This window comes from Mya arenaria, chromosome 8, assembly GCF_026914265.1.
Source record: "Mya arenaria isolate MELC-2E11 chromosome 8, ASM2691426v1".
NCBI lineage: Eukaryota > Metazoa > Mollusca > Bivalvia > Myida > Myidae > Mya > Mya arenaria.
This window is the reverse complement of record NC_069129.1, coordinates 45,060,428-45,069,300: the sequence shown is the minus strand read 5'-3', so window position 1 is coordinate 45,069,300 and position 8,873 is coordinate 45,060,428. Positions and strand designations below refer to the sequence as shown.

Below are 8,873 nucleotides of genomic sequence, written 5' to 3'. Positions count from 1 at the left end.
TATGTTGAGAGGTTTTCTAAAATTAATAAAAAAACTAGGGGTTGTCACAAATATTTGGTAATTTTTCTGAATTATGAACATTTTCGGCTAACATTTAAAATTCGTCTTGGGAATAATGTCCAGGTTTTCTGGGAATATTACCAAAGTTAATCTTGAAATTTCTGGTAACATTACCAAAACCTTTTGGGAATATTACCAAACATTTCAAAGTATAGTATTTAAAGTTATAGTGGGGGTTTTAACATTTTTGGGAACATTCCCAAAACTATCGATATTATGCCGAGAAATTTTCAAAAATATTCTTCAACTATGAAAAGTCACAAATATTTGGCAATATTCCCAAAATAAATAATGAACATTTTCTGCTAGGATTCTGAATAAAATGTCCAGGTTTTCTGGGAATATTACCAATTTGATCGTGATATTTGGTAACATTACCAAAATTATTTGAGAATATTACCAGATGAACTAAAAACAAACTAATTCAACAAAAAGCCTTTGAAAACTCCACAAATAGTTTATGTAGGACCAAACAGTTCATAGTATAGTATTGAAAACTGGGGCTTTTCAACATTTTTGAGAACATTCCCAAAATAATCCATATTATGCCGAGAGATTTTCTATATCATTCTTAAACTAGAATTGTCACAAATATTTGGTAATATTCCCAAAATGAATTACGAACATTTTCCGTTATCGTTTTCAAATTCATCCTGAATACAATTATATTATCTTAAAATATTTGGAAACATTACCAAAACTTTTTTGGGCATATCAAAAGATGAATTGAAATAAAATAATCCAAAAGAAAAAGCTCCACGTGGGCTGCTGTAGGACATGAAACATTCTGGAAATATTACCAAAATCTTCATTGCATAGTATTAAAATTAACAGCAGGTTTTTCAGCATGTTTGTAATATTCCCAGAATAATCTAAAGTATGACTAAAATTGTTCTAAACATTTCTAAAACATGCAATATTCGCAAATGTTTGGTAATATTTCCAATAAAAATATAAACATTTTATAACAAGAGATGTTTGTCAAACATTAATCCCCACCACCCCCTGAGCGCCATGTTGTCAGGATTATTTGAACAATCGAAATATGCATGGACTTAAATGACAGCTAATTGGTCATTGCCATTGGATGACTTTAAGGCAGTTTAAAGATTATGACCATTCAAAGCGTGAGGATAGTAGACATAGTGTTCAATCGTGTTCAGATGATAACAGATATTTGCAGATAAAATGTGTCCTCTTAGAAGGGAATAAGTAAATACGACAACATTTTAATGGCGAATATGAGTTATGACCATGACGTTTGACTCTAATAAGTGTTGATTGATAGAAAGACATAGATTACATATTCCTGGTTGTTTAAACCTACTAGAATGTTATTTCAGTATTACAGGTATGTCTCTTGCAATTTTACAGTTTGACAATAATTATTTTTAATACAAGTGTGGACTTTTGCATATTATGATTTAAACAAAAAACACAGAAAAGAACAGAACAGACGTGTATAAGTCATATACATCAGAACATCGTCTAAACACATACACTTAGGTTTTTGATATCAAATGCTTGTACATGGTTAGTGCTATGGTTAAAGACACAAATATGTTGACGTAAAGGCAGCAGTATCAGAGGATGAACTAAATTAATAATAATAATAATAATTATTAGGAATAACATTACGAATACATACTGATTCTTTAACATAATCGCAGAGCTTAACCAGCTCACATTTATTGACAGAGTTAAATATATTTCTGGGAATATTACCAACTAAATCTTGAAAGGTTTGGTAACATAACCAAAACAATTCGGGGATTCTTCAAACTTTTCCAACTTCCAGTCAACTCTACAGTTGAAATCCTTCGTCTATACTTTTTCTCTAGCCCTGATGATCTGGCTCTGGGAAACATTGCTATGAAAACATCATCTCCTACATTGCTGTAGACGTTGCACTTCCCCTGTTTTCTTAAGCTTTAATAACCTCCGAACTGGTCTGCCTTTTCCTGTTTTACTTGTCTGAAAAATAATTATAATTGATAAAACATTATCTATGAACTTTTTTTACAAGCAATTAAAATTTAACACGGTGCATAAATATGAACTGGTCTGCCTTTTCCTGTTTTACTTGTCTGAAAAATAATTATAATTGATAACATATCTATGAACTGTTTTTTTAAGCAATGAAAATTTAACACGGTGCATAAATATGATCTATTTGTTTATTGTTCTTTATTATTTAAAAATAATACATGACTTGATGGGGTAACTTAATTGTAAAAAGTACAGTTTTCTGCAGCAAATTTTCCCATTTTTGCAGGCAGTTGAATACATACATGTATGGGTTTCTTTGGTGTTGATGTATGAAGTGGCTGTGTGGGTTCCTCTGGACTAACAACAGCCAATGGTTCATCGGACTCCTGAATTAAACCGTCATTTTAGTATTGTATCATGACTTTTTTTCCAGTTTTACTTCTTTATGTGCAAAATTAAATATAATGTCAAGAGTTTGTGCCTTCCAAACTTATCATTCTAATAGAGGTTACACAGGGTCACTGCTTATCAACATTTCTGTGATAATGATCTGAAGCAACACATAAGCCACAGTCTTATAAATACTCCTGACTGCCCAGCTGGTATTCAATTCCAATGCACATGTTTTAAACGAGCTGTACATCTTATTTTTAACTTTTTTGTCGTTCATTAAATTTCATATGATTCAGTTAACTTGAACTTAAGTTGAAGAATTAATTTTGTTGTATACCATTATACTTACATAAACAGTTTAGAATGATCTCTATTTGTGGGATATTATATATTTTTAATAATAAGAGCTATCACTAAATGTCATGAATATCCCCACACGCCCAAGTCAACTCATTTTAAATACGACCTCGTATGACAAAATTGAAGACCGAACACAAGCTATCGCCAGTTAGGCTTATAAAGAAATCATACGAAAAAAAAAGACTTAGATGTCCCTTTATCAATTTCAAGAACTGTAAAGAAAACATTGTGATTTCAGTTTTAACTTTTAATTTATCAATTAGTGTAGGCCAATTCTCTATGTATGCAAATATTTACCCCATTCTCAAGATCATTTTGATGCAAAAACTCACCACAAGCTTAACACTGTATCAGTCAAAACAGTCAAAACAAAGATCATCTGGGAATAACACACATTCAACAGCCCAGCAGGATGGCCCACTAAGTGGTAATTAATTGAATGGTACAATTTCATGGTGATTTCATGGAATGATTAGCCTTTTTCTCAAAATGAGGAGTAAATGGGAGGCAATTTCTCTGAATTGTAGAGCGCAATGGACTAATTTTTATTTTTCGCTAACTACCTTAGGATAACGGCAATCTACATGCCAATGGTACTTACTAAAATATTAAAATTCTAACCCTTGTAGAAAATTAGTTTTCAGTTTAACCGCACAAAGGCATATATTTATAAACCTATTGACCACTATACACGAGGTTATGAACACTTGCAATCCTACAGTTAATGCCGCTACTGAGCATCAAGCTGATGCTCGGGCTTATCAGTGGAACTAATCTAACATAATGTAAACTGACCACTTGACCCTTTCCCTGCTGGGAGCTGTTTGTCTGATTAATTTGAGAGTAATAGCTGTTCTTGTCTTGAGATTTGGGCCATTTTATGTTAGGAGGTTTTTCTTGGTATTTCAACTTTCGCTATCTTGATTATTAAAATAATTTTATTACCGAATGATTTTGTATAAATTTTGTATATCATATTATTATTATTATTATTATTATTATTATTATTATTATTATTATTATTATATACGGTAGTCCAAAATCCACTATACTGACGTCCATCAAGTATCATTGTGCAATGTTTAAATGACGTCATAAAACAAGTTTGTCATGAATGTAACATTTATTACGAAATCATGTATCTTTTAAGTGATTTAAACCATTGATATATATATTAATAACATGTCGATCCGGAATGTCTTATTCAACTGTTGTTGATGTTTTAAGATATTGATTTCAGTCAGTAAGCGCCTCGTGCGACTTGAGTCGAATTCCATCTCCCTTATCAAAACGCACTACTAATAAGTTATTACCCTATTATAAGATGCTTTAATATACACATATTTTTGCTTTTTCGCAAAGAGAAAATAATATGGAGAAAATATATATTTCTGGAAAAATGCTCTACATACATTGTGTTACAGAAACATGTAATAAACGATCAGTGACTGCTGTGATTAAAAATTTACATCAACTGTGCATGTAGGAGTGCAAACGATCAGAAAAAGTTAATAATAATTTTAAATATTATATTAAAATAAAAGGAGTCATATAACGTTCAAATATACTGGTATGATATCAAAAGTCCGGACATAGTGGTTTAAGATACAGTATTGCTTTGTTGTGATCATTTCTCATATGATATATATATATATGGAAAGCTTCCATGAAGTGTGTATAATGTTTAATCACTCTTCTAATGAAGAATGTTCTCACACAACAATGCAAATTATGAAGAGAAATCTTACAAAGAAAACAAACGTTGATTTAACTGTGTCAGTAAAGAAGATTTTAATCGCTGTTTCAAAAGCTATATTTTAGGATATGAATTTTCTAGAAAATTACATAAACTAAGATACACAAACATAAAGAGGGCTTATATAATTCACATGAAAAGTGGGCAATGATGTTTTTTTGAAATGCATTTTAGCAAAGACCACAATGTCAATGTATCAATAGAAACCTATGAAAGTTCAGTTTCAACATCAAGGTAATATAGTGCTCAGATTACAAAAAATAAGTTGTAAGCTGTGTTATAAGTAATAAGAATATCTAAGTACATCAATATATGACCTTATTTTTTGGCAAATAGTTAAAATATTACATTTCTTTTAATATTACATCTTATGCCCCCATAAAATGGGGGGGGGGCATATAGATTTGCCCTTGGTCGTCCGTCTGTCTGTGATTCCGTCTGTAGGTAATATGCCAACTTGTGTTACTTAAAACTCGATTATATTACCTAAAGTCCAGAAACCTCGGGCGTTATTTAGGTAAGGACGTTTTGCATCTCGGGTTACGTTTCCCACTGCACTTAGTAAAACCAGAGTTATTATAATTTAATCAACAAAGTATTTCACCTGAAAACATACGAACCTCAATCCAAGTGATGACTTCAGAGTTTACAAAATTTAGACTTTATAATTATGAGACTGTTAGCAATTGGATAATGTTGCTATGATTTAATACGGTTGAATTACGCGTAATCATCCTAAAGTGAAAAATAGCAATGTATCAAGTTTGCAGTATTCTTTTCTTGTTCCAAAAAATGCAGCAAAAGAAAGTATTAATTTTCATTTGTTGTGAAAATTGCGAAAAACATATTTTTCTTTAAATATAACCATGTATAACAAACTTCATTATAACTGCATTATTGACAATGTTAGATATACATGTAATACATAAATTATTATGTTTTATAAAACCTAAATATCCATTTCATTCAATTGTACATTTCATTGGGTATAATAGGGTTGATATTGATACTTTTGTAGTAAGTAGACAGCTAACGTTTTCTTAATGAAAAGTATAAATAAAAATCCCATGTATAAAGTTAGTCCGTTCGAAATTAAATCAAACGATAAGACTGAATATATTTTTTTATTTACTTCAATGTTTCATTTCTTTGCTATGGAATCAATGATTATGTTTTTTTTTTCATTTTCATAAATAGTTTAAAACTAGAGTAAATGATATAAATTGCTTTTCTATAGTCATCGTGAATTTTAGTGCAGAAATCGTACTGAAGATGCTCTCTGATAAATATCCTTCTGACCCCAAAACTAACCAGAGAAGAGTGGTTAATGGGCCCCTGCTGACAGAAATTGGTTATCTCAATTACATGCATAATAAACACCTAGCTGTGAAGTGAGGCTTCGAAAATGGACCAACATCCAGAAACCTGGCATAAACTGTAGGACTGCTTGATATGGGCACATTGAAAATGATCCATGGAATAATCAAAACAATAACTGGTAACATGAATCGTATCTTGTTAACCAATTAGAATGTACTTACTTAATGGAATTCATAAACACTTACTAGATAACCAGTTGAAGCTAAAGGCCAAAATGCATTTATAAATATGTCGTAACACGAATGTTATCTGCCGGTAATTATGTTCCTAATTAAGTGGAATTCGCTAACCATAACTAGATAACCTGTTTATGCAACTAAAAGGGAAAAAGGTGGCAGTTCCGAGCACTTTGAAGCCAGTTTTTAGTATTGTGATATTTATCTTACAGAGAACAGTTTCTATTAACTAGATAGCTTGATAATTATCGCATAATTAAGTGGTTAACACGAACAACTCGCAGACGTTAACAGATTATCTGACGGCAGTTATGTTCCACCGTATGTATCAGACACATGAGGCCGATAACCTATGTTAACCATTTTGTTATTGTGTAACTTGTAAAAGTCAATCTCTGGAATGCTTTAATTGTGCAAACATTAGCTCCTACATCCTTTAAAGAATCACATCAGTTATAAAAAATGTATAACTAAATAAATAGTAATAACATGATGGTTTCATAAATGTGCATATATACATAATTATTGAAAAAAGTATACCTTTACACGTTTAGTAAATGCATGCAAATAACATTTAATGAATGTAAATGTAATACACGTTGTGAATTGAAGAATCACATTTAATTACATATTAAAAAATATTGCATTCCTGAGAGGGCAATAGGAAAACATATCAACAGCATAACATAAATAACTGCACCTTGTTATGCTTGTAACGTGGGAGAATACTCCTCGTATTGCTCTTTCAAGAATGCAATACTTGTTTAATAAATGCGAGCTAAATATTTCTGAATCATGTGTTTTTGAATTTCACTACAAAAGCTTCATGATACTAAGTCTTTCTTTTTTCTATTTTACATCGATTGAACTGAAAATGTCCATCGATTATATCAATTATCCCTCTCAATGACTGAGTCCCGGGTCATAAACAAGTAGGCCAACCGCCTTTATTATGGAACCGTATAAATCAAAGTCGTATTTTCCTACCGGGATTCAAACCAACGACCTTAATAGTCTGGCACCGAATTAGCCGGGTATAATGCAGGAAAAACAGGAACAAATCGTTCAAAGTTCTGATTATCAAACACTCAGCAATTTCTTAATTTCAAGTATGCCTCTGAATCACGGTATTGGGTGAATTATAAAAACTCTATAGAGCATTAATGAACAAAATATCACAATTATATAATGCGCATTCCATTAACATGAATTCCATGCGCATATAATCAAATAGCGCCTTTGCGCCGATACTAATGTATATGATTAACCGAAGAAAATCGCATGCGTAAAGTAAATACAAATTGCAAAAACATACTCCTGCGCTGGAAATATAAAAAGCCGAAATGTGCTTGAATTTATACTGAAATAGTTCTTTTGTAATTTTTGAAACTTTGACGTACTTAAATAAATAAAAATGACGAGTCTGAGAACGTCAGTGTAACTGATTTGTTTATTGTGTTTATTAAAGTTCAAAAGCAATGACCCTTAAACAACAATCATACTGCAGACACTTAAAACCAAAAGTGAAAGTAAATTGCGCAGTAAACAATTAAATATTTTAAAGTTGAAATAATGCCATTAGCTAAAAACACCCGTTCCGTTCTATTGCATACAAATAAAAGTTTTGTAAAAGTCTGTATGACCTTTCGATTTCTACAGATAACAACAGGTAATGAATACTCCGAAACAATACAACTTTTGACATCCATCTGATAAAGAAATCAGAAGAGGTAGGCAGACATTGAGTTGTTTATAAAATGTAAACAAAATTGTTGATCTAAATACACACATTAAGAGTCTAAATCACTCAAACAAACTATAAACGTCACTGGGAGTATACATTTATTAAATAACAAAAAAAATAACAGTTTACCTTTAGGTTGAAGATAAATTCATCATCAAACTCAAAGATATGCTTTGACAAATCCTGAAAGGTCAAATATTATAATAATTATAATAGTCTTAAAAAACCATTAACTGTGTTAAGCATACATCATACATATTCATGTACTTAATACAGTTTGATCAAATATCGTTATATTAGTAAATGGAATTACGTAGCATTATAAAATATAATGTTAATCTAAATTGAGCATTAAGATAAATTCCATGGTGTATTCAATACAAACATTGCTTTTAATCTGCCTTTACGACATAAAGGTTAACTGCTTTACATAAGTAGAGTTATTTATATAAGAATATTTGAGTAAAACATGTAAAGTACCTGAGCATTTAAAGAGGTTTCCATTTCCTCAAGGGATATTCCTAACGTGTTGGTTTCTTCATCAATGACATCTTCCAAAGAAATGTTTTATAAAGATATTCCGAGATAATCCATTATTGATTTCAGCTAAATATTGTGGGAATTAGTTTCAATTAACTGATAAAGTTCAACAAAATTTAAGCAGACTATCAAAGTTGTGTATCCTAAACAGTTCAGTCAAAATCAATTTTATTTCACATTTTAGTAGTCATATTGATAAATCACATTCTGGATTGTTGCTTATTGGTTAATTATATCCCTCCGCAAATTTCTTAATTTCTAGACATTTTCCTTCAATCTTGAAGCTTCGTTTTATGACCTGCTGATGAGCAGTTATAGGCACTTGAACAACTGTTGCGGATTTCAAGACAAATATTGATCTGATCTTGACACTAATGGGCTTTGCAATTACAAGGGTGATATCTGACATCAAGCTGATGTTACTGAGTGTTTTAACTGGTAAAATAAAACAAAGGTTTTACTATTGACTGATTTT

The 8,873-nt window shown here is 30.9% G+C and overlaps 1 long non-coding RNA gene across 1 annotated transcript; it reads right to left on the bottom strand.

Annotated features, from left to right (window-relative positions):
- Positions 1-1,919: 1,919 nt before the first annotated feature.
- On the bottom strand, positions 1,920-8,806 carry LOC128242264 (uncharacterized). Its single transcript, XR_008262567.1, has 3 exons — positions 8,339-8,806; positions 2,352-2,435; positions 1,920-2,034 (listed from the first exon to the last, which is right to left on the bottom strand). It is a non-coding gene; the product is annotated as an uncharacterized LOC128242264 (long non-coding RNA).
- Positions 8,807-8,873: the final 67 nt, after the last annotated feature.